The 26265-nt window shown below is 40.7% G+C and overlaps 44 non-coding genes and 2 pseudogenes across 44 annotated transcripts; all 46 read right to left on the bottom strand.

Moving 5' to 3' along the window:
• Positions 1–250: 250 nt before the first annotated feature.
• On the bottom strand, positions 251–369 carry LOC130618493 (5S ribosomal RNA; annotated as a pseudogene).
• Positions 370–818: 449 nt separating this feature from the next.
• Positions 819–937, bottom strand: LOC130617288 (5S ribosomal RNA). The gene has a single exon (XR_008978366.1). It is a non-coding gene; the product is annotated as a 5S ribosomal RNA (ribosomal RNA).
• Positions 938–1387: 450 nt separating this feature from the next.
• On the bottom strand, positions 1388–1506 carry LOC130617323 (5S ribosomal RNA). The gene has a single exon (XR_008978401.1). It is a non-coding gene; the product is annotated as a 5S ribosomal RNA (ribosomal RNA).
• A 449-nt stretch (positions 1507–1955) lies between these two features.
• On the bottom strand, positions 1956–2074 carry LOC130617955 (5S ribosomal RNA). The gene has a single exon (XR_008979031.1). It is a non-coding gene; the product is annotated as a 5S ribosomal RNA (ribosomal RNA).
• A 449-nt stretch (positions 2075–2523) lies between these two features.
• On the bottom strand, positions 2524–2642 carry LOC130617954 (5S ribosomal RNA). Its single transcript, XR_008979030.1, has one exon. It is a non-coding gene; the product is annotated as a 5S ribosomal RNA (ribosomal RNA).
• A 450-nt stretch (positions 2643–3092) lies between these two features.
• LOC130616724 (5S ribosomal RNA) lies at positions 3093–3211 on the bottom strand. The gene has a single exon (XR_008977805.1). It is a non-coding gene; the product is annotated as a 5S ribosomal RNA (ribosomal RNA).
• A 450-nt stretch (positions 3212–3661) lies between these two features.
• Positions 3662–3780, bottom strand: LOC130616320 (5S ribosomal RNA). The gene has a single exon (XR_008977403.1). It is a non-coding gene; the product is annotated as a 5S ribosomal RNA (ribosomal RNA).
• A 450-nt stretch (positions 3781–4230) lies between these two features.
• Positions 4231–4349, bottom strand: LOC130617940 (5S ribosomal RNA). Its single transcript, XR_008979016.1, has one exon. It is a non-coding gene; the product is annotated as a 5S ribosomal RNA (ribosomal RNA).
• Positions 4350–4799: 450 nt separating this feature from the next.
• Positions 4800–4918, bottom strand: LOC130617885 (5S ribosomal RNA). Its single transcript, XR_008978962.1, has one exon. It is a non-coding gene; the product is annotated as a 5S ribosomal RNA (ribosomal RNA).
• A 450-nt stretch (positions 4919–5368) lies between these two features.
• On the bottom strand, positions 5369–5487 carry LOC130616621 (5S ribosomal RNA). Its single transcript, XR_008977701.1, has one exon. It is a non-coding gene; the product is annotated as a 5S ribosomal RNA (ribosomal RNA).
• Positions 5488–5937: 450 nt separating this feature from the next.
• Positions 5938–6056, bottom strand: LOC130617626 (5S ribosomal RNA). The gene has a single exon (XR_008978703.1). It is a non-coding gene; the product is annotated as a 5S ribosomal RNA (ribosomal RNA).
• Positions 6057–6506: 450 nt separating this feature from the next.
• On the bottom strand, positions 6507–6625 carry LOC130618329 (5S ribosomal RNA). The gene has a single exon (XR_008979403.1). It is a non-coding gene; the product is annotated as a 5S ribosomal RNA (ribosomal RNA).
• Positions 6626–7075: 450 nt separating this feature from the next.
• On the bottom strand, positions 7076–7194 carry LOC130617826 (5S ribosomal RNA). Its single transcript, XR_008978902.1, has one exon. It is a non-coding gene; the product is annotated as a 5S ribosomal RNA (ribosomal RNA).
• Positions 7195–7644: 450 nt separating this feature from the next.
• On the bottom strand, positions 7645–7763 carry LOC130616238 (5S ribosomal RNA). Its single transcript, XR_008977322.1, has one exon. It is a non-coding gene; the product is annotated as a 5S ribosomal RNA (ribosomal RNA).
• A 450-nt stretch (positions 7764–8213) lies between these two features.
• LOC130615785 (5S ribosomal RNA) lies at positions 8214–8332 on the bottom strand. The gene has a single exon (XR_008976872.1). It is a non-coding gene; the product is annotated as a 5S ribosomal RNA (ribosomal RNA).
• Positions 8333–8782: 450 nt separating this feature from the next.
• On the bottom strand, positions 8783–8901 carry LOC130615251 (5S ribosomal RNA). The gene has a single exon (XR_008976340.1). It is a non-coding gene; the product is annotated as a 5S ribosomal RNA (ribosomal RNA).
• A 450-nt stretch (positions 8902–9351) lies between these two features.
• Positions 9352–9470, bottom strand: LOC130617322 (5S ribosomal RNA). Its single transcript, XR_008978400.1, has one exon. It is a non-coding gene; the product is annotated as a 5S ribosomal RNA (ribosomal RNA).
• Positions 9471–9919: 449 nt separating this feature from the next.
• Positions 9920–10038, bottom strand: LOC130618411 (5S ribosomal RNA; annotated as a pseudogene).
• A 449-nt stretch (positions 10039–10487) lies between these two features.
• On the bottom strand, positions 10488–10606 carry LOC130617953 (5S ribosomal RNA). The gene has a single exon (XR_008979029.1). It is a non-coding gene; the product is annotated as a 5S ribosomal RNA (ribosomal RNA).
• Positions 10607–11056: 450 nt separating this feature from the next.
• On the bottom strand, positions 11057–11175 carry LOC130616722 (5S ribosomal RNA). Its single transcript, XR_008977802.1, has one exon. It is a non-coding gene; the product is annotated as a 5S ribosomal RNA (ribosomal RNA).
• Positions 11176–11624: 449 nt separating this feature from the next.
• LOC130617884 (5S ribosomal RNA) lies at positions 11625–11743 on the bottom strand. The gene has a single exon (XR_008978961.1). It is a non-coding gene; the product is annotated as a 5S ribosomal RNA (ribosomal RNA).
• A 450-nt stretch (positions 11744–12193) lies between these two features.
• On the bottom strand, positions 12194–12312 carry LOC130617286 (5S ribosomal RNA). The gene has a single exon (XR_008978363.1). It is a non-coding gene; the product is annotated as a 5S ribosomal RNA (ribosomal RNA).
• Positions 12313–12762: 450 nt separating this feature from the next.
• Positions 12763–12881, bottom strand: LOC130617321 (5S ribosomal RNA). The gene has a single exon (XR_008978399.1). It is a non-coding gene; the product is annotated as a 5S ribosomal RNA (ribosomal RNA).
• Positions 12882–13330: 449 nt separating this feature from the next.
• On the bottom strand, positions 13331–13449 carry LOC130617959 (5S ribosomal RNA). Its single transcript, XR_008979034.1, has one exon. It is a non-coding gene; the product is annotated as a 5S ribosomal RNA (ribosomal RNA).
• A 449-nt stretch (positions 13450–13898) lies between these two features.
• LOC130617952 (5S ribosomal RNA) lies at positions 13899–14017 on the bottom strand. Its single transcript, XR_008979028.1, has one exon. It is a non-coding gene; the product is annotated as a 5S ribosomal RNA (ribosomal RNA).
• A 450-nt stretch (positions 14018–14467) lies between these two features.
• On the bottom strand, positions 14468–14586 carry LOC130616721 (5S ribosomal RNA). Its single transcript, XR_008977801.1, has one exon. It is a non-coding gene; the product is annotated as a 5S ribosomal RNA (ribosomal RNA).
• Positions 14587–15036: 450 nt separating this feature from the next.
• On the bottom strand, positions 15037–15155 carry LOC130619057 (5S ribosomal RNA). Its single transcript, XR_008979801.1, has one exon. It is a non-coding gene; the product is annotated as a 5S ribosomal RNA (ribosomal RNA).
• Positions 15156–15604: 449 nt separating this feature from the next.
• Positions 15605–15723, bottom strand: LOC130617883 (5S ribosomal RNA). Its single transcript, XR_008978960.1, has one exon. It is a non-coding gene; the product is annotated as a 5S ribosomal RNA (ribosomal RNA).
• Positions 15724–16173: 450 nt separating this feature from the next.
• Positions 16174–16292, bottom strand: LOC130617633 (5S ribosomal RNA). The gene has a single exon (XR_008978710.1). It is a non-coding gene; the product is annotated as a 5S ribosomal RNA (ribosomal RNA).
• Positions 16293–16742: 450 nt separating this feature from the next.
• LOC130617882 (5S ribosomal RNA) lies at positions 16743–16861 on the bottom strand. Its single transcript, XR_008978958.1, has one exon. It is a non-coding gene; the product is annotated as a 5S ribosomal RNA (ribosomal RNA).
• A 450-nt stretch (positions 16862–17311) lies between these two features.
• On the bottom strand, positions 17312–17430 carry LOC130616619 (5S ribosomal RNA). Its single transcript, XR_008977700.1, has one exon. It is a non-coding gene; the product is annotated as a 5S ribosomal RNA (ribosomal RNA).
• Positions 17431–17880: 450 nt separating this feature from the next.
• LOC130617625 (5S ribosomal RNA) lies at positions 17881–17999 on the bottom strand. The gene has a single exon (XR_008978702.1). It is a non-coding gene; the product is annotated as a 5S ribosomal RNA (ribosomal RNA).
• A 450-nt stretch (positions 18000–18449) lies between these two features.
• LOC130618328 (5S ribosomal RNA) lies at positions 18450–18568 on the bottom strand. The gene has a single exon (XR_008979402.1). It is a non-coding gene; the product is annotated as a 5S ribosomal RNA (ribosomal RNA).
• A 450-nt stretch (positions 18569–19018) lies between these two features.
• LOC130617825 (5S ribosomal RNA) lies at positions 19019–19137 on the bottom strand. Its single transcript, XR_008978901.1, has one exon. It is a non-coding gene; the product is annotated as a 5S ribosomal RNA (ribosomal RNA).
• Positions 19138–19587: 450 nt separating this feature from the next.
• LOC130618327 (5S ribosomal RNA) lies at positions 19588–19706 on the bottom strand. Its single transcript, XR_008979401.1, has one exon. It is a non-coding gene; the product is annotated as a 5S ribosomal RNA (ribosomal RNA).
• Positions 19707–20156: 450 nt separating this feature from the next.
• LOC130617824 (5S ribosomal RNA) lies at positions 20157–20275 on the bottom strand. The gene has a single exon (XR_008978900.1). It is a non-coding gene; the product is annotated as a 5S ribosomal RNA (ribosomal RNA).
• A 450-nt stretch (positions 20276–20725) lies between these two features.
• On the bottom strand, positions 20726–20844 carry LOC130616237 (5S ribosomal RNA). The gene has a single exon (XR_008977321.1). It is a non-coding gene; the product is annotated as a 5S ribosomal RNA (ribosomal RNA).
• A 450-nt stretch (positions 20845–21294) lies between these two features.
• LOC130615851 (5S ribosomal RNA) lies at positions 21295–21413 on the bottom strand. Its single transcript, XR_008976938.1, has one exon. It is a non-coding gene; the product is annotated as a 5S ribosomal RNA (ribosomal RNA).
• Positions 21414–21863: 450 nt separating this feature from the next.
• LOC130616236 (5S ribosomal RNA) lies at positions 21864–21982 on the bottom strand. Its single transcript, XR_008977319.1, has one exon. It is a non-coding gene; the product is annotated as a 5S ribosomal RNA (ribosomal RNA).
• A 450-nt stretch (positions 21983–22432) lies between these two features.
• LOC130617389 (5S ribosomal RNA) lies at positions 22433–22551 on the bottom strand. Its single transcript, XR_008978467.1, has one exon. It is a non-coding gene; the product is annotated as a 5S ribosomal RNA (ribosomal RNA).
• A 450-nt stretch (positions 22552–23001) lies between these two features.
• LOC130616729 (5S ribosomal RNA) lies at positions 23002–23120 on the bottom strand. Its single transcript, XR_008977810.1, has one exon. It is a non-coding gene; the product is annotated as a 5S ribosomal RNA (ribosomal RNA).
• A 450-nt stretch (positions 23121–23570) lies between these two features.
• LOC130616728 (5S ribosomal RNA) lies at positions 23571–23689 on the bottom strand. The gene has a single exon (XR_008977809.1). It is a non-coding gene; the product is annotated as a 5S ribosomal RNA (ribosomal RNA).
• Positions 23690–24139: 450 nt separating this feature from the next.
• On the bottom strand, positions 24140–24258 carry LOC130617380 (5S ribosomal RNA). Its single transcript, XR_008978458.1, has one exon. It is a non-coding gene; the product is annotated as a 5S ribosomal RNA (ribosomal RNA).
• Positions 24259–24708: 450 nt separating this feature from the next.
• LOC130617420 (5S ribosomal RNA) lies at positions 24709–24827 on the bottom strand. The gene has a single exon (XR_008978498.1). It is a non-coding gene; the product is annotated as a 5S ribosomal RNA (ribosomal RNA).
• Positions 24828–25276: 449 nt separating this feature from the next.
• On the bottom strand, positions 25277–25395 carry LOC130615250 (5S ribosomal RNA). The gene has a single exon (XR_008976339.1). It is a non-coding gene; the product is annotated as a 5S ribosomal RNA (ribosomal RNA).
• Positions 25396–25845: 450 nt separating this feature from the next.
• LOC130617379 (5S ribosomal RNA) lies at positions 25846–25964 on the bottom strand. Its single transcript, XR_008978457.1, has one exon. It is a non-coding gene; the product is annotated as a 5S ribosomal RNA (ribosomal RNA).
• Positions 25965–26265: the final 301 nt, after the last annotated feature.

Genomic DNA, 26265 nt, shown 5'->3' with positions numbered 1-26265 from the left:
CTAGGGTACTTTCAGACTTAATTTTCATATGACAAAGTTAATTAGCAAATTAACTACATCGCCATTTTTTTTGTCTGACGCTCGTAATCCATTCATTTGCGACGTGGCGCATTTATTGCTGCCAGATCGTAGCCGTTTTGAAGGGAAAAAACTTCTTATCACGTCCCTTACTTGATTTACTCAGCGGCTATTGCCTAAAAAAGATACGTCACAGTCGTAATGATAAAGAATGTAACGTGAAAAAGTCAATAGCCTACGACACCGGGAGTTCCCAGGCGGTCCCCCATCCAAGTACTATCCCGGCGCGACGATGCTTAACTTCCGTGATCGGACGAGAACAGGTGTGTTTGTCGTGGTATGGTCGTACACAAACAAAGGGCAGACATCTACGATTTATTAGCACATTACATCAAAAATGGTTCAAACTTTAAAGGTCATATTTCTTGACTGGATCATCCGAAATAGGTCGTGTTTATGTGCATTTGAAAGCTCTTTTTAAGCGCTATCGATTCGGTACGACAACCATGCGCTTTAAGATTTCCGGTAAAAAGTTCCAACGAAGGAAATCTAGGGTACTTTCAGACTTAATTTTCATATGGCAAAGTTAATTAGCAAAGTAACTACATCGCCATTTTCTTTGTCTGACGCTCGTAATCCATTCATTTGCGACATGGCGCATTTATTGCAGCAAGATTGTAGCCGTTTTGAATGGAAAGAAACTTCTAATCACGTCCCTTACTTGATTTACTCAGCGGCTATTGCGTAAAAAAGATATGTCACAGTCGTAATGATAAATAATGTAACGTGAAAAAGTCAATAGCCTACGACACCGGGAGTTCCCAGCCGGTCCCCCATCCAAGTACTATCCCGGCCCGACGATGCGTAACTTCCGTGATCGGACGAGAACAGGTGTGTTCATCGTGGTATGGTCGTAGACAAACAAACGGGCAGATATCTACGATTTATTAGCACATTACATCGAAAATGGTTTAAACTTTAAAGGTCATATTTCTTCACTGGATTATCCGAAATAGGTCGTGTTTATGTGCATTTGAAAGCTCATTTCAAGCGCTTTCCATTAATTACGACAACCATGCGCTTTAAGATTTCCGGTAAAAATTTCCAACGAAGGCAATCTAGGGTACTTTCAGACTTAATTTTCATATGACAAAGTTAATTAGCAAATTAACTACATCGCCATTTTCTTTGTCTGACGCTCGTAATCCATTCATTTGCGACTTGGCGCATTTATTGCTGCCAGATCGTAGCCGTTTTGAAGGGAAAGCAACTTCTAATCATGTCTCTTTCTTGATTTACTCAGCGGCTATTGCGTAAAAAAGATACGTCACAGTCGTAATGATAAATAATGTAACGTGAAAAAGTCAATAGCCTACGACACCGGGAGTTCCCAGGCGGTCCTCCATCCAATTACTATCCCGGCCCGACGATGCTTAACTTCCGTGATCGGACGAGAACAGGTGTGTTCATCGTGGTATGGTCGTAGACAAACAAACGGGCAGATATCTACGATTTATTAGCACATTACATCGAAAATGGTTCAAACTTTAAAGGTCATATTTCTTGACTGGATTATCCGAAATAGGTCGTGTTTATGTGCATTTGAAAGCTCATTTCAAGCGCTATCCATTAATTACGACAACCATGGTCTTTACGATTTCCGGTAAAAAGTTCCAACGAAGGAAATCTAGGGTACTTTCAGACTTAATTTTCATATGACAAAGTTAATTAGCAAAGTAACTACATCGCCATTTTCTTTGTCTGACGCTCGTAATCCATTTATTTGCGACGTGGCGCATTTATTGCAGCAAGATTGTAGCCGTTTTAAGGGAAAGCTACTTCTAATCACGTCCCTTACTTGATTTACTCAGCGGCTATTGCGTAAAAAAGATACGTCACAGTCGTAATGATAAATAATGTAACGTGAAATAGTCAATAGCCTACGACACCGGGAGATCCCAGGCGGTGCCCCATCCAAGTACTATCCCGACCCGACGATGCTTAACTTCCGTGATCGGACGAGAACAGGTGTGTTCATCGTGGTATGGTCGTAGACAAAAAAACGGGCAGATATCTACGATTTATTAGCACATTACATCGAAAATGGTTCAAACTTTAAAGGTCATATTTCTTGACTGGATCATTCGAAATAGGTCGTGTTTATGTGCATTTGACAGCTCCTTTTAAGCGCTATCGATTCTTTTTAACAATAATGCGCTTTATGATTTCCGGTAAAAAGTTCCAACGAAGGCAATCTAGGGTACTTTCAGACTTAATTTTCATATGACAAAGTTAATTAGCAAATTAACTACATCGCCAATTTCTTTGTCTGACGCTCGTAATCCATTCATTTGCGACGTGGCGCATTTATTGCTGCCAGATTGTAGCCGTTTTAAGGGAAAGCTACTTCTAATCACGTCCCTTACTTGATTTACTCAGCGGCTATTGCGTAAAAAAGATACGTCACAGTCGTAATGATAAATAATGTAACGTGAAATAGTCAATAGCCTACGACACCGGGAGATCCCAGGCGGTGCCCCATCCAAGTACTATCCCGACCCGACGATGCTTAACTTCCGTGATCGGACGAGAACAGGTGTGTTCATCGTGGTATGGTCGTAGACAAACAAACGGGCAGATATCTACGATTTATTAGCACATTACATCGAAAATGGTTCAAACTTTAAAGGTCATATTTCTTGACTGGATCATTCGAAATAGGTCGTGTTTATGTGCATTTGACAGCTCCTTTTAAGCGCTATCGATTCTTTTTAACAATAATGCGCTTTATGATTTCCGGTAAAAAGTTCCAACGAAGGCAATCTAGGGTACTTTCAGACTTAATTTTCATATGACAAAGTTAATTAGCAAATTAACTACATCGCCAATTTCTTTGTCTGACGCTCGTAATCCATTCATTTGCGACGTGGCGCATTTATTGCTGCCAGATCGTAGCCGTTTTGAAGGGAAAGAAACTTCTAATCACGTCCCTTACTTGATTTACTCAGCGGCTATTGCCTAAAAAAGATACGTCTCAGTCGTAATGATAAATAATGTAACGTGAAAAAGTCAATAGCCTACGACACCGGGAGTTCCCAGGCGGTCCCCCATCCAAGTACTATCCCGGCCCGACGATGCTTAACTTCCGTGATCGGACGAGAACAGGTGTGTTCATCGTGGTATGGTCTTAGACAAACAAACGGGCAGATATCTACGATTTATTAGCACATTACATCGAAAATGGTTCAAACTTTAAAGGTCATATTTCTTGACTGGATCATCCGAAATAGGTCGTGTTTATGTGCATTTGAAAGCTCATTTCAAGCGCTAATCATTAATTACGACAACCATGCGCTTTAAGATTTTCGGTAAAAAGTTCCAACGAAGGCAATCTAGGGTACTTTCAGACTTAATTTTCATATGACAAAGTTAATTAGCAAATTAACTACTTCGCCATTTTCTTTGTCTGACGCTCGTAATCCATTGATTTGCGACGTGGCGCATTTATTGCAGCCAGATCGTAGCCGTTTTGAAGGGAAAGAAACTTCTAATAACGTCCCTTACTTGATTTACTCAGCGGCTATTGCGTAAAAAAGATATGTCACAGTCGTAATGATAAATAATGTAACGTGAAAAATTCAATAGCCTACGACACCGGGAGTTCCCAGGTGGTCCCCCATCCAAGTACTATCCCGGCCCGACGATTCTTAACTTCCGTGATCGGACGAGAACAGGTGTGTTCATCGTGGTATGGTCGTAGACAAACAAACGGGCAGATATCTACGATTTATTAGCACATTACATCGAAAATGGTTCAAACTTTAAAGGTCATATTTCTTGAGTGGATCATCCGAAATAGGTCGTGTTTATGTGCATTTGAAAGCTCTTTTTAAGCGCTATCGATTCGGTACGACAACCATGCGCTTTAAGATTTCCGGTAAAAAGTTCCAACGAAGGAAATCTAGGGTACTTTCAGACTTAATTTTCATATGGCAAAGTTAATTAGCAAAGTAACTACATCGCCATTTTCTTTGTCTGACGCTCGTAATCCATTCATTTGCGACATGGCGCATTTATTGCAGCAAGATTGTAGCCGTTTTGAATGGAAAGAAACTTCTAATCACGTCCCTTACTTGATTTACTCAGCGGCTATTGCGTAAAAAAGATATGTCACAGTCGTAATGATAAATAATGTAACGTGAAAAAGTCAATAGCCTACGACACCGGGAGTTCCCAGGCGGTCCCCCATCCAAGTACTATCCCGGCGCGACGATGCGTAACTTCCGTGATCGGACGAGAACAGGTGTGTTCATCGTGGTATGGTCGTAGACAAACAAACGGGCAGATATCTACGATTTATTAGCACATTACATCGAAAATTGTTTAAACTTTAAAGGTCATATTTCTTGACTGGATCATCCGAAATAGGTCGTGTTTATGTGCATTTGAAAGCTCATTTCAAGCGCTATCCATAAATTACGACAACCATGCGCTTTAAGATTTCCGGTAAAAAGTTACAACGAAGGCAATCTAGGGTACTTTCAGACTTAATTTTCATATGACAAAGTTATTTAGCAAATTAACTACATCGCCATTTTCTTTGTCTGACGCTCGTAATTCATTCATTTGCGTCGTGGCGCATTTATTGCAGCCAGATCGTAGCCGTTTTGAAGGGAAAGAAACTTCTAATCAAGTCCCTTACTTGATTTACAAAGCGGCTATTGCGAAAAAAAGATACGTCACAGTCGTAATGATAAATAATGTAACGTGAAAAAGTCAATAGCCTACGACACCGGGAGTTCCCAGGCGGTCCCCCATCCAAGTACTATCCCGGCCCGACGATGCTTAACTTCCGTGATCGGACGAGAACAGGTGTGTTTGTCGTGGTATGGTCGTACACAAACAAACGGGCAGATATCTACGATTTATTAGCACATTACATCAAAAATGGTTCAAACTTTAAAGGTCATATTTCTTGACTGGATCATCCGAAATAGGTCGTGTTTATGTGCATTTGAAAGCTCTTTTTAAGCGCTATCGATTCGGTACGACAACCATGCGCTTTAAGATTTCCGGTAAAAAGTTCCAACGAAGGAAATCTAGGGTACTTTCAGACTTAATTTTCATATGGCAAAGTTAATTAGCAAAGTAACTACATCGCCATTTTCTTTGTCTGACGCTCGTAATCCATTCATTTGCGACTTGGCGCATTTATTGCAGCAAGATTGTAGCCGTTTTGAATGGAAAGAAACTTCTAATCACGTCCCTTACTTGATTTACTCAGCGGCTATTGCGTAAAAAAGATATGTCACAGTCGTAATGATAAATAATGTAACGTGAAAAAGTCAATAGCCTACGACACCGGGAGTTCCCAGGCGGTCCCCCATCCAAGTACTATCCCGGCCCGACGATGCGTAACTTCCGTGATCGGACGAGAACAGGTGTGTTCATCGTGGTATGGTCGTAGACAAACAAACGGGCAGATATCTACGATTTATTAGCACATTACATCGAAAATTGTTTAAACTTTGAAGGTCATATTTCTTGACTGGATCATCCGAAATAGGTCGTGTTTGTGTGCATTGGAAAGCTCATTTCAAGCGCTATCCATAAATTACGACAACCATGCGCTTTAAGATTTCCGGTAAAAAGTTCCAACGAAGGAAATCTAGGGTACTTTCAGACATAATTTTCATATGGCAAAGTTAATTAGCAAAGTAACTACATCGCCATTTTCTTTGTCTGACGCTCGTAATCCATTCATTTGCGACATGGCGCATTTATTGCAGCAAGATTGTAGCCGTTTTGAATGGAAAGAAACTTCTAATCACGTCCCTTACTTGATTTACTCAGCGGCTATTGCGTAAAAAAGATATGTCATAGTCGTAATGATAAATAATGTAACGTGAAAAAGTCAATAGCCTACAACACCGGGAGTTCCGAGGCGGTCCCCCATCCAAGTACTATCCCGGCCCGACGATGCGTAACTTCCGTGATCGGACGAGAACAGGTGTGTTCATCGTGGTATGGTCGTAGACAAACAAACGGGCAGATATCTACGATTTATTAGCACATTACATCGAAAATGGTTTAAACTTTAAAGGTCATATTTCTTGACTGGATCATCCGAAATAGGTCGTGTTTATGTGCATTTGAAAGCTCATTTCAAGCGCTATCCATAAATTACGACAACCATGCGCTTTAAGATTTCCGGTAAAAAGTTACAACGAAGGCAATCTAGGGTACTTTCAGACTTAATTTTCATATGACAAAGTTATTTAGCAAATTAACTACATCGCCATTTTCTTTGTCTGACGCTCGTAATTCATTCATTTGCGTCGTGGCGCATTTATTGCTGCTAGATCGTAGCCGTTTTGAAGTGAAAGAAACTTCTAATCACGTCCCTTACTTGATTTACTCAGCGGCTATTGCCTAAAAAAGATACGTTACAGTCGTAATGATAAATAATGTAACGTGAAAAAGTCAATAGCCTACGACAGCGGGAGTTCCCGGGCGGTCCCCCAACCAAGTACTATCCCGGCCCGACGATGCGTAACTTCCGTGATCGGACGAGAACAGGTGTGTTCATCGTGGTATGGTCGTAGACAAACAAACGGGCAGATATCTACGATTTATTAGCACATTACATCGAAAATTGTTTAAAGTTTAAAGGTCATACTTCTTGACTGGATCATCCGAAATAGGTCGTGTTTATGTGCATTTGAAAGCTCATTTCAAGCGCTATCCATTAATTACGACAACCATGCGCTTTAAGATTTCCGGTAAAAAGTTACAACGAAGGCAATCTAGGGTACTTTCAGACTTAATTTTCATATGACAAAGTTATTTAGCAAATTAACTACATCGCCATTTTCTTTGTCTGACGCTCGTAATTCATTCATTTGCGTCGTGGCGCATTTATTGCAGCCAGATCGTAGCCGTTTTGAAGGGAAAGAAACTTCTAATCAAGTCCCTTACTTGATTTACTCAGCGGCTATTGCGAAAAAAAGATACGTCACAGTCGTAATGATAAATAATGTAACGTGAAAAAGTCAATAGCCTGCGACAGCGGGAGTTCCCAGGCGGTCCCCCATCCAAGTACTATCCCGGCCCGACGATGCTTAACTTCCGTGATCGGACGAGAACAGGTGTGTTCATCGTGGTATGGTCGTAGACAAACATACGGGTAGATATCTACGATTTATTAGCACATTACATCGAAAATGGTTCGAACTTTAAAGATCATAATTCTTGACTGGGTGATCGGAAATAGTTCGTGTTTATGTGCATTTGAAAGCTCTTTTTAAGCGCTATGGATTCTTTACCACAATAATGCGCTTTAAGATTTCCGGTAAAAAGTTCCAACGAAGGCAATCTAGGGTATTTTCAGACTTAATTTTCATATGACAAAGTTAATTAGCAAAGTAACTACATCGCCATTTTCTTTGTCTGACGCTCGTAATCCATTCATTTGCGACGTGGCGCATTTATTGCTGCCAGATCGTAGCCGTTTTGAAGGGAAAGCAACTTCTAATCATGTCTCTTTCTTGATTTACTCAGCGGCTATTGCGAAAAAAAGATACGTCACAGTCGTAATGATAAATAATGTAACGTGAAAAAGTCAATAGCCTGCGACACCGGGAGTTCCCAGGCGGTCCCCCATCCAAGTACTATCCCGGCCCGACGATGCTTAACTTCCGTGATCGGACGAGAACAGGTGTGTTCATCGTGGTATGGTCGTAGACAAACGTACGGGTAGATATCTACGATTTATTACCACATTACATCGAAAATGGTTCAAACTTTAAAGGTCATATTTCTTGACTGGATCATCCGAAATAGGTCGTGTTTATGTGCATTTGACAGCTCTTTTTAAGCGCTATCGACTCTTGTCAACAATAATGCGGTTTATGATTTCCGGTAAAAAGTTCCAACGAAGGCAATCTAGGGTACTTTCAGACTTAATTTTCATATGACAAAGTTAATTAGCAAAGTAACTACATCGCCATTTTCTTTGTGTGACGCTCGTAATCCATTCATTTGCGACGTGGCGCATTTATTGCTGCCAGATCGTAGCCGTTTTGAAGTAAAAGAAACTTCTAATCACGTCCCTTACTTGATTTACTCAGCGGTTATTGCCTAAAAAAGATACGTCACAGTCGTAATGATAAATAATGTAACGTGAAAAAGTCAATAGCCTACGACACCGGGAGTTCCCAGGCGGTTCCCCATCCAAGTACTATCCCGGCCCGACGATGCTTAACTTCCGTGATCGGACGAGAACAGGTGTGTTCATCGTGGTATGGTCGTAGACAAACAAACGGGCAGATATCTACGATTTATTACCACATTACATCGAAAATGGTTCAAACTTTAAAGGTCATATTTCTTGACTGGATCATCCGAAATAGGTCGTGTTTATGTGCATTTGAAAGCTCTTTTTAAGCGCTATCGATTCTTTTTAACAATAATGCGCTTTATGATTTCCGGTAAAAAGTTCCAACGATGGCAATCTAGGGTACTTTCAGACTTAATTTTCATATGACAAAGTTAATTAGCAAATTAACTACATCGCCATTTTCTTTGTCTGACGCTCGTAATCCATTCATTTGCGATGTGGCGCATTTATCGCTGCCAGATCGTAGCCGTTTTGAAGGTAAAGAAACTTCTAATCATGTCTCTTTCTTGATTTACTCAGCGGCTAGTGCGTAAAAAAGATACGTCACAGTCGTAATGATAAATAATGTAACGTGAAAAAGTCAATAGCCTACGACACCGGGAGTTCCCAGGCGGTCCCCCATCCAAGTACTATCCCGGCCCGACGATGCTTAACTTCCGTGATCGGACGAGAACAGGTGTGTTCATCGTGGTATGGTCGTAGACAAACAAACGGGCAGATATCTACGATTTATTAGCACATTACATCGAAAATGGTTTAAACTTTAAAGGTCATATTTCTTCACTGGATTATCCGAAATAGGTCGTGTTTATGTGCATTTGAAAGCTCATTTCAAGCGCTTTCCATTAATTACGACAACCATGCGCTTTAAGATTTCCGGTGAAAATTTCCAACGAAGGCAATCTAGGGTACTTTCAGACTTAATTTTCATATGACAAAGTTAATTAGCAAATTAACTACATCGCCATTTTCTTTGTCTGACGCTCGTAATCCATTCATTTGCGACTTGGCGCATTTATTGCTGCCAGATCGTAGCCGTTTTGAAGGGAAAGCAACTTCTAATCATGTCTCTTTCTTGATTTACTCAGCGGCTATTGCGTAAAAAAGATACGTCACAGTCGTAATGATAAATAATGTAACGTGAAAAAGTCAATAGCCTACGACACCGGGAGTTCCCAGGCGGTCCTCCATCCAATTACTATCCCGGCCCGACGATGCTTAACTTCCGTGATCGGACGAGAACAGGTGTGTTCATCGTGGTATGGTCGTAGACAAACAAACGGGCAGATATCTACGATTTATTAGCACATTACATCGAAAATGGTTCAAACTTTAAAGGTCATATTTCTTGACTGGGTTATCCGAAATAGGTCGTGTTTATGTGCATTTGAAAGCTCATTTCAAGCGCTATCCATTAATTACGACAACCATGGTCTTTAAGATTTCCGGTAAAAATTTCCAACGAAGGAAATCTAGGGTACTTTCAGACTTAATTTTCATATGACAAAGTTAATTAGCAAAGTAACTACATCGCCATTTTCTTTGTCTGACGCTCGTAATCCATTTATTTGCGACGTGGCGCATTTATTGCAGCAAGATTGTTGCCGTTTTAAGGGAAAGCTACTTCTAATCACGTCCCTTACTTGATTTACTCAGCGGCTATTGCGTAAAAAAGATACGTCACAGTCGTAATGATAAATAATGTAACGTGAAATAGTCAATAGCCTACGACACTGGGAGATCCCAGGCGGTGCCCCATCCAAGTACTATCCCGACCCGACGATGCTTAACTTCCGTGATCGGACGAGAACAGGTGTGTTCATCGTGGTATGGTCGTAGACAAACAAACGGGCAGATATCTACGATTTATTAGCACATTACATCGAAAATGGTTCAAACTTTAAAGGTCATATTTCTTGACTGGATCATTCGAAATAGGTCGTGTTTATGTGCATTTGACAGCTCCTTTTAAGCGCTATCGATTCTTTTTAACAATAATGCGCTTTATGATTTCCGGTAAAAAGTTCCAACGAAGGCAATCTAGGGTACTTTCAAACTTAATTTTCATATGACAAAGTTAATTAGCAAATTAACTACATCGCCAATTTCTTTGTCTGACGCTCGTAATCCATTCATTTGCGACGTGGCGCATTTATTGCTGCCAGATTGTAGCCGTTTTAAGGGAAAGCTACTTCTAATCACGTCCCTTACTTGATTTACTCAGCGGCTATTGCGTAAAAAAGATACGTCACAGTCGTAATGATAAATAATGTAACGTGAAATAGTCAATAGCCTACGACACCGGGAGATCCCAGGCGGTGCCCCATCCAAGTACTATCCCGACCCGACGATGCTTAACTTCCGTGATCGGACGAGAACAGGTGTGTTCATCGTGGTATGGTCGTAGACAAACAAACGGGCAGATATCTACGATTTATTAGCACATTACATCGAAAATGGTTCAAACTTTAAAGGTCATATTTCTTGACTGGATCATTCGAAATAGGTCGTGTTTATGTGCATTTGACAGCTCCTTTTAAGCGCTATCGATTCTTTTTAACAATAATGCGCTTTATGATTTCCGGTAAAAAGTTCCAACGAAGGCAATCTAGGGTACTTTCAGACTTAATTTTCATATGACAAAGTTAATTAGCAAATTAACTACATCGCCAATTTCTTTGTCTGACGCTCGTAATCCATTCATTTGCGACGTGGCGCATTTATTGCTGCCAGATCGTAGCCGTTTTGAAGGGAAAGAAACTTCTAATCACGTCCCTTACTTGATTTACTCAGCGGCAATTGCCTAAAAAAGATACGTCTCAGTCGTAATGATAAATAATGTAACGTGAAAAAGTCAATAGCCTACGACACCGGGAGTTCCCAGGCGGTCCCCCATCCAAGTACTATCCCGGCCCGACGATGCTTAACTTCCGTGATCGGACGAGAACAGGTGTGTTCATCGTGGTATGGTCTTAGACAAACAAACGGGCAGATATCTACGATTTATTAGCACATTACATCGAAAATGGTTCAAACTTTAAAGGTCATATTTTTTGACTGGATCATTCGAAATAGGTCGTGTTTATGTGCATTTGACAGCTCTTTTTAAGCGCTATCGATTCTTGTCAACAATAATGCGCTTTATGATTTCCGGTAAAAAGTTCCAACGAAGGAAATCTAGGGTACTTTCAGACTTAATTTTCATATGACAAAGTTAATTAGCAAATTAACTACATCGCCATTTTTTTTGTCTGACGCTCGTAATCCATTCATTTGCGACGTGGCGCATTTATTGCTGCCAGATCGTAGCCGTTTTGAAGGGAAAAAACTTCTTATCACGTCCCTTACTTGATTTACTCAGCGGCTATTGCCTAAAAAAGATACGTCACAGTCGTAATGATAAAGAATGTAACGTGAAAAAGTCAATAGCCTACGACACCGGGAGTTCCCAGGCGGTCCCCCATCCAAGTACTATCCCGGCCCGACGATGCTTAACTTCCGTGATCGGACGAGAACAGGTGTGTTTGTCGTGGTATGGTCGTACACAAACAAACGGGCAGACATCTACGATTTATTAGCACATTACATCAAAAATGGTTCAAACATTAAAGGTCATATTTCTTGACTGGATCATCCGAAATAGGTCGTGTTTATGTGCATTTGAAAGCTCTTTTTAAGCGCTATCGATTCGGTACGACAACCATGCGCTTTAAGATTTCCGGTAAAAAGTTCCAACGAAGGAAATCTAGGGTACTTTCAGACTTAATTTTCATATGGCAAAGTTAATTAGCAAAGTAACTACATCGCCATTTTCTTTGTCTGACGCTCGTAATCCATTCATTTGCGACATGGCGCATTTATTGCAGCAAGATTGTAGCCGTTTTGAATGGAAAGAAACTTCTAATCACGTCCCTTACTTGATTTACTCAGCGGCTATTGCGTAAAAAAGATATGTCACAGTCGTAATGATAAATAATGTAACGTGAAAAAGTCAATAGCCTACGACACCGGGAGTTCCCAGCCGGTCCCCCATCCAAGTACTATCCCGGCCCGACGATGCGTAACTTCCGTGATCGGACGAGAACAGGTGTGTTCATCGTGGTATGGTCGTAGACAAACAAACGGGCAGATATCTACGATTTATTAGCACATTACATCGAAAATGGTTTAAACTTTAAAGGTCATATTTCTTCACTGGATTATCCGAAATAGGTCGTGTTTATGTGCATTTGAAAGCTCATTTCAAGCGCTTTCCATTAATTACGACAACCATGCGCTTTAAGATTTCCGGTAAAAATTTCCAACGAAGGCAATCTAGGGTACTTTCAGACTTAATTTTCATATGACAAAGCTAATTAGCAAATTAACTACATCGCCATTTTCTTTGTCTGACGCTCGTAATCCATTCATTTGCGACTTGGCGCATTTATTGCTGCCAGATCGTAGCCGTTTTGAAGGGAAAGCAACTTCTAATCATGTCTCTTTCTTGATTTACTCAGCGGCTATTGCGTAAAAAAGATACGTCACAGTCGTAATGATAAATAATGTAACGTGAAAAAGTCAATAGCCTACGACACCGGGAGTTCCCAGGCGGTCCTCCATCCAATTACTATCCCGGCCCGACGATGCTTAACTTCCGTGATCGGACGAGAACAGGTGTGTTCATCGTGGTATGGTCGTAGACAAACAAACGGGCAGATATCTACGATTTATTAGCACATTACATCGAAAATGGTTCAAACTTTAAAGGTCATATTTCTTGACTGGATTATCCGAAATAGGTCGTGTTTATGTGCATTTGAAAGCTCATTTCAAGCGCTATCCATTAATTACGACAACCATGGTCTTTAAGATTTCCGGTAAAAAGTTCCAACGAAGGAAATCTAGGGTACTTTCAGACTTAATTTTCATATGACAAAGTTAATTAGCAAAGTAACTACATCGCCATTTTCTTTGTCTGACGCTCGTAATCCATTTATTTGCGACGTGGCGCATTTATTGCAGCAAGATTGTAGCCGTTTTAAGGGAAAGCTACTTCTAATCACGTCCCTTTCTTGATTTACTCAGCGGCTATTGCGTAAAAAAGATACGTCACAGTCGTAATGATAAATAATGTAACGTGAAATAGTCAATAGCCTACGACACCGGGAGATCCCAGGCGGTGGCCCATCCAAGTACTATCCCGACCCGACGATGCTTAACTTCCGTGATCGGACGAGAACAGGTGTGTTCATCGTGGTATGGTCGTAGACAAAAAAACGGGCAGATATCTACGATTTATTAGCACATTACATCGAAAATGGTTCAAACTTTAAAGGTCATATTTCTTGACTGGATCATTCGAAATAGGTCGTGTTTATGTGCATTTGACAGCTCCTTTTAAGCGCTATCGATTCTTTTTAACAATAATGCGCTTTATGATTTCCGGTAAAAAGTTCCAACGAAGGCAATCTAGGGTACTTTCAGACTTAATTTTCATATGACAAAGTTAATTAGCAAATTAACTACATCGCCAATTTCTTTGTCTGACGCTCGTAATCCATTCATTTGCGACGTGGCGCATTTATTGCTGCCAGATTGTAGCCGTTTTAAGGGAAAGCTACTTCTAATCACGTCCCTTACTTGATTTACTCAGCGGCTATTGCGTAAAAAAGATACGTCACAGTCGTAATGATAAATAATGTAACGTGAAATAGTCAATAGCCTACGACACCGGGAGATCCCAGGCGGTGCCCCATCCAAGTACTATCCCGACCCGACGATGCTTAACTTCCGTGATCGGACGAGAACAGGTGTGTTCATCGTGGTATGGTCGTAGACAAACAAACGGGCAGATATCTACGATTTATTAGCACATTACATCGAAAATGGTTCAAACTTTAAAGGTCATATTTCTTGACTGGATCATTCGAAATAGGTCGTGTTTATGTGCATTTGACAGCTCCTTTTAAGCGCTATCGATTCTTTTTAACAATAATGCGCTTTATGATTTCCGGTAAAAAGTTCCAACGAAGGCAATCTAGGGTACTTTCAGACTTAATTTTCATATGACAAAGTTAATTAGCAAATTAACTACATCGCCAATTTCTTTGTCTGACGCTCGTAATCCATTCATTTGCGACGTGGCGCATTTATTGCTGCCAGATCGTAGCCGTTTTGAAGGGAAAGAAACTTCTAATCACGTCCCTTACTTGATTTACTCAGCGGCTATTGCCTAAAAAAGATACGTCTCAGTCGTAATGATAAATAATGTAACGTGAAAAAGTCAATAGCCTACGACACCGGGAGTTCCCAGGCGGTCCCCCATCCAAGTACTATCCCGGCCCGACGATGCTTAACTTCCGTGATCGGACGAGAACAGGTGTGTTCATCGTGGTATGGTCTTAGACAAACAAACGGGCAGATATCTACGATTTATTAGCACATTACATCGAAAATGGTTCAAACTTTAAAGGTCATATTTCTTGACTGGATCATCCGAAATAGGTCGTGTTTATGTGCATTTGAAAGCTCATTTCAAGCGCTAATCATTAATTACGACAACCATGCGCTTTAAGATTTTCGGTAAAAAGTTCCAACGAAGGCAATCTAGGGTACTTTCAGACTTAATTTTCATATGACAAAGTTAATTAGCAAATTAACTACTTCGCCATTTTCTTTGTCTGACGCTCGTAATCCATTGATTTGCGACGTGGCGCATTTATTGCAGCCAGATCGTAGCCGTTTTGAACGGAAAGAAACTTCTAATAACGTCCCTTACTTGATTTACTCAGCGGCTATTGCGTAAAAAAGATACGTCACAGTCGTAATGATAAATAATGTAACGTGAAAAATTCAATAGCCTACGACACCGGGAGTTCCCAGGTGGTCCCCCATCCAAGTACTATCCCGGCCCGACGATGCTTAACTTCCGTGATCGGACGAGAACAGGTGTGTTCATCGTGGTATGGTCGTAGACAAACAAACGGGCAGATATCTACGATTTATTAGCACATTACATCGAAAATGGTTCAAACTTTAAAGGTCATATTTTTTGACTGGATCATTCGAAATAGGTCGTGTTTATGTGCATTTAACAGCTCTTTTTAAGCGCTATCGATTCTTGTCAACAATAATGCGCTTTATGATTTCCGGTAAAAAGTTCCAACGAAGGAAATCTAGGGTACTTTCAGACTTAATTTTCATATGACAAAGTTAATTAGCAAATTAACTACATCGCCATTTTTTTTGTCTGACGCTCGTAATCCATTCATTTGCGACGTGGCGCATTTATTGCTGCCCGATCGTAGCCGTTTTGAAGGGAAAAAACTTCTAATCACGTCCCTTACTTGATTTACTCAGCGGCTATTGCCTAAAAAAGATACGTCACAGTCGTAATGATAAAGAATGTAACGTGAAAAAGTCAATAGCCTACGACACCGGGAGTTCCCAGGCGGTCCCCCATCCAAGTACTATCCCGGCCCGACGATGCTTAACTTCCGTGATCGGACGAGAACAGGTGTGTTTGTCGTGGTATGGTCGTACACAAACAAACGGGCAGACATCTACGATTTATTAGCACATTACATCAAAAATGGTTCAAACTTTAAAGGTCATATTTCTTGACTGGATCATCCGAAATAGGTCGTGTTTATGTGCATTTGAAAGCTCTTTTTAAGCGCTATCGATTCGGTACGACAACCATGCGCTTTAAGATTTGCGGTAAAAAGTTCCAACGAAGGAAATCTAGGGTACTTTCAGACTTAATTTTCATATGGCAAAGTTAATTAGCAAAGTAACTACATCGCCATTTTCTTTGTCTGACGCTCGTAATCCATTCATTTGCGACATGGCGCATTTATTGCAGCAAGATTGTAGCCGTTTTGAATGGAAAGAAACTTCTAATCACGTCCCTTACTTGATTTACTCAGCGGCTATTGCGTAAAAAAGATATGTCACAGTCGTAATGATAAATAATGTAACGTGAAAAAGTCAATAGCCTACGACACCGGGAGTTCCCAGGCGGTCCCCCATCCTAGTAATATCCCGGCCCGACGATGCGTAACTTCCGTGATCGGACGAGAACAGGTGTGTTCATCGTGGTATGGTCGTAGACAAACAAACGGGCAGATATCTACGATTTATTAGCACATTACATCGAAAATTGTTTAAACTTTAAAGGTCATATTTCTTGACTGGATCATCCGAAATAGGTCGTGTTTATGTGCATTTGAAAGCTCATTTCAAGCGCTATCCATAAATTACGACAACCATGCGCTTTAAGATTTCCGGTAAAAAGTTACAACGAAGGCAATCTAGGGTACTTTCAGACTTAATTTTCATATGACAAAGTTATTTAGCAAATTAACTACATCGCCATTTTCTTTGTCTGACGCTCGTAATTCATTCATTTGCGTCGTGGCGCATTTATTGCAGCCAGATCGTAGCCGTTTTGAAGGGAAAGAAACTTCTAATCAAGTCCCTTACTTGATTTACTCAGCGGCTATTGCGAAAAAAAGATACGTCACAGTCGTAATGATAAATAATGTAACGTGAAAAAGTCAATAGCCTACGACACCGGGAGTTCCCAGGCGGTCCCCCATCCAAGTACTATCCCGGCCCGACGATGCTTAACTTCCGTGATCGGACGAGAACAGGTGTGTTTGTCGTGGTATGGTCGTACACAAACAAACGGGCAGATATCTACGATTTATTAGCACATTACATCAAAAATGGTTCAAACTTTAAAGGTCATATTTCTTGACTGGATCATCCGAAATAGGTCGTGTTTATGTGCATTTGAAAGCTCTTTTTAAGCGCTATCGATTCGGTACGACAACCATGCGCTTTAAGATTTCCGGTAAAAAGTTCCAACGAAGGAAATCTAGGGTACTTTCAGACTTAATTTTCATATGGCAAAGTTAATTAGCAAAGTAACTACATCGCCATTTTCTTTGTCTGACGCTCGTAATCCATTCATTTGCGACTTGGCGCATTTATTGCAGCAAGATTGTAGCCGTTTTGAATGGAAAGAAACTTCTAATCACGTCCCTTACTTGATTTACTCAGCGGCTATTGCGTAAAAAAGATATGTCACAGTCGTAATGATAAATAATGTAACGTGAAAAAGTCAATAGCCTACGACACCGGGAGTTCCCAGGCGGTCCCCCATCCAAGTACTATCCCGGCCCGACGATGCGTAACTTCCGTGATCGGACGAGAACAGGTGTGTTCATCGTGGTATGGTCGTAGACAAACAAACGGGCAGATATCTACGATTTATTAGCACATTACATCGAAAATTGTTTAAACTTTGAAGGTCATATTTCTTGACTGGATCATCCGAAATAGGTCGTGTTTGTGTGCATTGGAAAGCTCATTTCAAGCGCTATCCATAAATTACGACAACCATGCGCTTTAAGATTTCCGGTAAAAAGTTCCAACGAAGGAAATCTAGGGTACTTTCAGACATAATTTTCATATGGCAAAGTTAATTAGCAAAGTAACTACATCGCCATTTTCTTTGTCTGACGCTCGTAATCCATTCATTTGCGACATGGCGCATTTATTGCAGCAAGATTGTAGCCGTTTTGAATGGAAAGAAACTTCTAATCACGTCCCTTACTTGATTTACTCAGCGGCTATTGCGTAAAAAAGATATGTCATAGTCGTAATGATAAATAATGTAACGTGAAAAAGTCAATAGCCTACAACACCGGGAGTTCCGAGGCGGTCCCCCATCCAAGTACTATCCCGGCCCGACGATGCGTAACTTCCGTGATCGGACGAGAACAGGTGTGTTCATCGTGGTATGGTCGTAGACAAACAAACGGGCAGATATCTACGATTTATTAGCACATTACATCGAAAATTGTTTAAACTTTAAAGGTCATATTTCTTGACTGGATCATCCGAAATAGGTCGTGTTTATGTGCATTTGAAAGCTCATTTCAAGCGCTATCCATAAATTACGACAACCATGCGCTTTAAGATTTCCGGTAAAAAGTTACAACGAAGGCAATCTAGGGTACTTTCAGACTTAATTTTCATATGACAAAGTTATTTAGCAAATTAACTACATCGCCATTTTCTTTGCCTGACGCTCGTAATTCATTCATTTGCGTCGTGGCGCATTTATTGCTGCTAGATCGTAGCCGTTTTGAAGTGAAAGAAACTTCTAATCACGTCCCTTACTTGATTTACTCAGCGGCTATTGCCTAAAAAAGATACGTTACAGTCGTAATGATAAATAATGTAACGTGAAAAAGTCAATAGCCTACGACAGCGGGAGTTCCCGGGCGGTCCCCCAACCAAGTACTATCCCGGCCCGACGATGCGTAACTTCCGTGATCGGACGAGAACAGGTGTGTTCATCGTGGTATGGTCGTAGACAAACAAACGGGCAGATATCTACGATTTATTAGCACATTACATCGAAAATTGTTTAAACTTTAAAGGTCATACTTCTTGACTGGATCATCCGAAATAGGTCGTGTTTATGTGCATTTGAAAGCTCATTTCAAGCGCTATCCATTAATTACGACAACCATGCGCTTTAAGATTTCCGGTAAAAAGTTACAACGAAGGCAATCTAGGGTACTTTCAGACTTAATTTTCATATGACAAAGTTATTTAGCAAATTAACTACATCGCCATTTTCTTTGTCTGACGCTCGTAATTCATTCATTTGCGTCGTGGCGCATTTATTGCAGCCAGATCGTAGCTGTTTTGAAGGGAAAGAAACTTCTAATCAAGTCCCTTACTTGATTTACTCAGCGGCTATTGCGAAAAAAAGATACGTCACAGTCGTAATGATAAATAATGTAACGTGAAAAAGTCAATAGCCTGCGACAGCGGGAGTTCCCAGGCGGTCCCCCATCCAAGTACTATCCCGGCCCGACGATGCTTAACTTCCGTGATCGGACGAGAACAGGTGTGTTCATCGTGGTATGGTCGTAGACAAACATACGGGTAGATATCTACGATTTATTAGCACATTACATCGAAAATGGTTCGAACTTTAAAGATCATAATTCTTGACTGGGTGATCGGAAATAGTTCGTGTTTATGTGCATTTGAAAGCTCTTTTTAAGCGCTATGGATTCTTTACCACAATAATGCGCTTTAAGATTTCCGGTAAAAAGTTCCAACGAAGGCAATCTAGGGTATTTTCAGACTTAATTTTCATATGACAAAGTTATTTAGCAAATTAACTACATCGCCATTTTCTTTGCCTGACGCTCGTAATTCATTCATTTGCGTCGTGGCGCATTTATTGCTGCTAGATCGTAGCCGTTTTGAAGTGAAAGAAACTTCTAATCACGTCCCTTACTTGATTTACTCAGCGGCTATTGCCTAAAAAAGATACGTTACAGTCGTAATGATAAATAATGTAACGTGAAAAAGTCAATAGCCTACGACAGCGGGAGTTCCCGGGCGGTCCCCCAACCAAGTACTATCCCGGCCCGACGATGCGTAACTTCCGTGATCGGACGAGAACAGGTGTGTTCATCGTGGTATGGTCGTAGACAAACAAACGGGCAGATATCTACGATTTATTAGCACATTACATCGAAAATTGTTTAAACTTTAAAGGTCATACTTCTTGACTGGATCATCCGAAATAGGTCGTGTTTATGTGCATTTGAAAGCTCATTTCAAGCGCTATCCATTAATTACGACAACCATGCGCTTTAAGATTTCCGGTAAAAAGTTACAACGAAGGCAATCTAGGGTACTTTCAGACTTAATTTTCATATGACAAAGTTATTTAGCAAATTAACTACATCGCCATTTTCTTTGTCTGACGCTCGTAATTCATTCATTTGCGTCGTGGCGCATTTATTGCAGCCAGATCGTAGCTGTTTTGAAGGGAAAGAAACTTCTAATCAAGTCCCTTACTTGATTTACTCAGCGGCTATTGCGAAAAAAAGATACGTCACAGTCGTAATGATAAATAATGTAACGTGAAAAAGTCAATAGCCTGCGACAGCGGGAGTTCCCAGGCGGTCCCCCATCCAAGTACTATCCCGGCCCGACGATGCTTAACTTCCGTGATCGGACGAGAACAGGTGTGTTCATCGTGGTATGGTCGTAGACAAACATACGGGTAGATATCTACGATTTATTAGCACATTACATCGAAAATGGTTCGAACTTTAAAGATCATAATTCTTGACTGGGTGATCGGAAATAGTTCGTGTTTATGTGCATTTGAAAGCTCTTTTTAAGCGCTATGGATTCTTTACCACAATAATGCGCTTTAAGATTTCCGGTAAAAAGTTCCAACGAAGGCAATCTAGGGTATTTTCAGACTTAATTTTCATATGACAAAGTTAATTAGCAAAGTAACTACATCGCCATTTTCTTTGTCTGACGCTCGTAATCCATTCATTTGCGACGTGGCGCATTTATTGCTGCCAGATCGTAGCCGTTTTGAAGGGAAAGCAACTTCTAATCATGTCTCTTTCTTGATTTACTCAGCGGCTATTGCGAAAAAAAGATACGTCACAGTCGTAATGATAAATAATGTAACGTGAAAAAGTCAATAGCCTGCGACACCGGGAGTTCCCAGGCGGTCCCCCATCCAAGTACTATCCCGGCCCGACGATGCTTAACTTCCGTGATCGGACGAGAACAGGTGTGTTCATCGTGGTATGGTCGTAGACAAACGTACGGGTAGATATCTACGATTTATTAGCACATTACATCGAAAATAGTTCGAACTTTAAAGATCATAATTCTTGACTGGGTGATCGGAAATAGTTCGTGTTTATGTGCATTTGAAAGCTCTTTTTAAGCGCTATCGATTCTTTACGACAATAATGCGCTTTAAGATTTCCGGTAAAAAGTTCCAACGAAGGCAATCTAGGGTACTTTCAGACTTAATTTTCATATGACAAAGTTAGTTAGCAAAGTAAGTACATCGCTATTTTCTTTGTCTGACGCTCGTAATCCATTCATTTGCGACGTGGCGCATTTATTGCAGCACGATGGTGGCCGTTTTGAAGGGAAAGCAACTTCTAATCATGTCTCTTTCTTGATTTACTCAGCGGCTATTGCGTAAAAAAGATACGTCACAGTCGTAATGATAAATAATGTAACGTGAAAAAGTCAATAGCCTACGACACCGGGAGTTCCCAGGCGGTCCCCCATCCAAGTACTATCCCGGCCCGACGATGCTTAACTTCCGTGATCGGACGAGAACAAGTGTGTTCATCGTGGTATGGTCGTAGACAAACAAACGGGCAGATATCTACGATTTATTAGCACATTACATCGAAAATGGTTCGAACTTTAAAGATCATAATTCTTGACTGGGTGATCGGAAATAGTTCGTGTTTATGTGCATTTGAAAGCTCTTTTTAAGCGCTATGGATTCTTTACCACAATAATGCGCTTTAAGATTTCCGGTAAAAAGTTCCAACGAAGGCAATCTAGGGTATTTTCAGACTTAATTTTCATATGACAAAGTTAATTAGCAAAGTAACTACATCGCCATTTTCTTTGTCTGACGCTCGTAATCCATTCATTTGCGACGTGGCGCATTTATTGCTGCCAGATCGTAGCCGTTTTGAAGGGAAAGCAACTTCTAATCATGTCTCTTTCTTGATTTACTCAGCGGCTATTGCGAAAAAAAGATACGTCACAGTCGTAATGATAAATAATGTAACGTGAAAAAGTCAATAGCCTGCGACACCGGGAGTTCCCAGGCGGTCCCCCATCCAAGTACTATCCCGGCCCGACGATGCTTAACTTCCGTGATCGGACGAGAACAGGTGTGTTCATCGTGGTATGGTCGTAGACAAACGTACGGGTAGATATCTACGATTTATTAGCACATTACATCGAAAATAGTTCGAACTTTAAAGATCATAATTCTTGACTGGGTGATCGGAAATAGTTCGTGTTTATGTGCATTTGAAAGCTCTTTATAAGCGCTATCGATTCTTTACGACAATAATGCGCTTTAAGATTTCCGGTAAAAAGTTCCAACGAAGGCAATCTAGGGTACTTTCAGACTTAATTTTCATATGACAAAGTTAGTTAGCAAAGTAAGTACATCGCTATTTTCTTTGTCTGACGCTCGTAATCCATTCATTTGCGACGTGGCGCATTTATTGCAGCACGATGGTGGCCGTTTTGAAGGGAAAGCAACTTCTAATCATGTCTCTTTCTTGATTTACTCAGCGGCTATTGCGTAAAAAAGATACGTCACAGTCGTAATGATAAATAATGTAACGTGAAAAAGTCAATAGCCTACGACACCGGGAGTTCCCAGGCGGTCCCCCATCCAAGTGCTATCCCGGCCCGACGATGCTTAACTTCCGTGATCGGACGAGAACAAGTGTGTTCATCGTGGTATGGTCGTAGACAAACAAACGGGCAGATATCTACGATTTATTAGCACATTACATCGAAAATGGTTTAAACTTTAAAGGTCATATTTGTTGACTGGATTATCCGAAATAGGTCGTGTTTATGTGCATTTGAAAGCTCATTTCAAGCGCTATCCATTAATTACGACAACCATGCGCTTTAAGATTTCCGGTAAAAAGTTCCAACGAAGGCAATCTAGGGTACTTTCAGACTTAATTTTCATATGACAAAGTTAATTAGCAAATTAACTACATCGTCATTTTCTTTGTCTGACGCTCGTAATCCATTCATTTGCGACGTGGCGCATTCATTGCTGCCAGATCGTAGCCGTTTTGAAGGGAAAGTAACTTCTAATCATGTCTCTTTCTTGATTTACTCAGCGGCTATTGCGTAAAAAAGATACGTCACAGTCGTAATGATAAATAATGTAAGGTGAAAAAGTCAATAGCCTACGACACCGGGAGTTCCCAGGCGGTCCCCCATCCAAGTACTATCACGGCCCGACGATGCTTAACTTCCGTGATCGGACGAGAACAGGTGTGTTCATCGTGGTATGGTCGTAGACAAACGTACGGGTAGATATCTACGATTTATTAGCACATTACATCGAAAATGGTTCGAACTTTAAAGATCATAATTCTTGACTGGGTGATCGGAAATAGTTCGTGTTTATGTGCATTTGAAAGCTCTTTTTAAGCGCTATCGATTTTTTACGACAATAATGCGCTTTAAGATTTCCGGTAAAAAGTTCCAACGAAGGCAATCTAGGGTACTTTCAGACTTAATTTTCATATGACAAAGTGAATTAGCAAATTAACTACATCGTCATTTTCTTTGTCTGACGCTCGTAATCCATTCATTTGCGACGTGGCGCATTCATTGCTGCCAGATCGTAGCCGTTTTGAAGGGAAAGTAACTTCTAATCATGTCTCTTTCTTGATTTACTCAGCGGCTATTGCGTAAAAAAGATACGTCACAGTCGTAATGATAAATAATGTAAGGTGAAAAAGTCAATAGCCTACGACACCGGGAGTTCCCAGGCGGTCCCCCATCCAAGTACTATCACGGCCCGACGATGCTTAACTTCCGTGATCGGACGAGAACAGGTGTGTTCATCGTGGTATGGTCGTAGACAAACGTACGGGTAGATATCTACGATTTATTAGCACATTACATCGAAAATGGTTCGAACTTTAAAGATCATAATTCTTGACTGGGTGATCGGAAATAGTTCGTGTTTATGTGCATTTGAAAGCTCTTTTTAAGCGCTATCGATTTTTTACGACAATAATGCGCTATAAGATTTCCGGTAAAAAGTTCCAACGAAGGCAATCTAGGGTACTTTCAGACTTAATTTTCATATGACAAAGTTAATTAGCAAAGTAAGTACATCGCCATTTTCTTTGTCTGACGCTCGTAATCCATTCATTTGCGACGTGGCGCATTTATTGCTGCCAGATCGTAGCCGTTTTGAAGGGAAAGCAACTTCTAATCATGTCTCTTTCTTGATTTACTCAGCGGCTATTGCGTAAAAAAGATACGTCACAGTCGTAATGATAAATAATGTAAGGTGAAAAAGTCAATAGCCTACAACACCGGGAGTTCCCAGGCGGTTCCCCATCCAAGTACTATCACGGCCCGACGATGCTTAACTTCCGTGATCGGACGAGAACAGGTGTGTTCATCGTGGTATGGTCGTAGACAAACGTACGGGTAGATATCTACGATTTATTAGCACATTACATCGAAAATGGTTCGAACTTTAAAGATCATAATTCTTGACTGGGTGATCGGAAATAGTTCGTGTTTATGTGCATTTGAAAGCTCTTTTTAAGTGCTATCGATTCTTTACGACAATAATGCGCTTTAAGATTTCCGGTAAAAAGTTCCAACGAAGGCAATCTAGGGTACTTTCAGACTTAATTTTCATATGACAAAGTTAGTTAGCAAAGTAAGTACATCACTATTTTCTTTGTCTGACGCTCGTAATCCATTCATTTGCGACGTGGCGCATTTATTGCAGCACGATGGTAGCCGTTTTGAAGGGAAAGCAACTTCTAATCATGTCTCTTTCTTGATTTACTCAGCGGCTATTGCGTAAAAAAGATACGTCACAGTCGTAATGATAAATAATGTAACGTGAAAAAGTCAATAGCCTACGACACCGGGAGTTCCCAGGCGGTCCCCCATCCAAGTACTATCCCATCCCGACGATGCTTAACTTCCGTGATCGGACGAGAACAGGTGTGTTCATCGTGGTATGGTCGTAGACAAACAAACGGGCAGATATCTACGATTTATTAGCACATTACATCGAAAATGGTTTAAACTTTAAAGGTCATATTATTTGACTGGATCATCCGAAATAGGTCGTGTTTATGTACATTTGAAGCTCATTTCAAGCGCTATCCATTAATTACGACAACCATGCGCTTTAAGATTTCCGGTAAAAAGTTCCAACGAAGGCAATCTAGGGTACTTTCAGACTTAATTTTCATATGACAAAGTTATTTAGCAAATTAACTACATCGCCATTTTCTTTGTCTGATGCTCGTAATTCATTCATTTGCGACGTGGCGCATTTATTGCAGCCAGATCGTAGTCGTTTTGAAGGGAAAGAAACTTCTAATCAAGTCCCTTACTTGATTTACTCAGCGGCTATTGCGTAAAAAAGATACGTCACAGTCGTAATGATAAATAATGTAACGTGAAAAAGTCAATAGCCTACGACACCGGGAGTTCCCAGGCGGTCCCCCATCCAAGTACTATCCCGGCCCGACGATGCTTAACTTCCGTGATCGGACGAGAACAGGTGTGTTCATCGTGGTATGGTCGTAGACAAACATATGGGTAGATATCTACGATTTATTAGCACATTACATCGAAAATGGTTCGAACTTTAAAGATCATAATTCTTGACTGGGTGATCGGAAATAGTTCGTGTTTATGTGCATTTGAAAGCTCTTTTTAAGCGCTATCGATTTTTTACGACAATAATGCGCTTTAAGATTTCCGGTAAAAAGTTCCAACGAAGGCAATCTAGGGTACTTTCAGACTTAATTTTCATATGACAAAGTTAATTAGCAAAGTAAGTACATCGCCATTTTCTTTGTCTGACGCTCGTAATCCATTCATTTGCGACGTGGCGCATTTATTGCTGCCAGATCGTAGCCGTTTTGAAGGGAAAGCAACTTCTAATCATGTCTCTTTCTTGATTTACTCAGCGGCTATTGCGTAAAAAAGATACGTCACAGTCGTAATGATAAATAATGTAAGGTGAAAAAGTCAATAGCCTACAACACCGGGAGTTCCCAGGCGGTTCCCCATCCAAGTACTATCACGGCCCGACGATGCTTAACTTCCGTGATCGGACGAGAACAGGTGTGTTCATCGTGGTATGGTCGTAGACAAACGTACGGGTAGATATCTACGATTTATTAGCACATTACATCGAAAATGGTTCGAACTTTAAAGATCATAATTCTTGACTGGGTGATCGGAAATAGTTCGTGTTTATGTGCATTTGAAAGCTCTTTTTAAGTGCTATCGATTCTTTACGACAATAATGCGCTTTAAGATTTCCGGTAAAAAGTTCCAACGAAGGCAATCTAGGGTACTTTCAGACTTAATTTTCATATGACAAAGTTAGTTAGCAAAGTAAGTACATCACTATTTTCTTTGTCTGACGCTCGTAATCCATTCATTTGCGA

This window comes from Hydractinia symbiolongicarpus, chromosome 11, assembly GCF_029227915.1.
Source record: "Hydractinia symbiolongicarpus strain clone_291-10 chromosome 11, HSymV2.1, whole genome shotgun sequence".
In the NCBI taxonomy this organism is placed as follows: Eukaryota; Metazoa; Cnidaria; class Hydrozoa; order Anthoathecata; family Hydractiniidae; genus Hydractinia; species Hydractinia symbiolongicarpus.
Note: the sequence above shows the minus strand (reverse complement) of the source record. Positions and strands in the feature narration are given on the sequence as shown.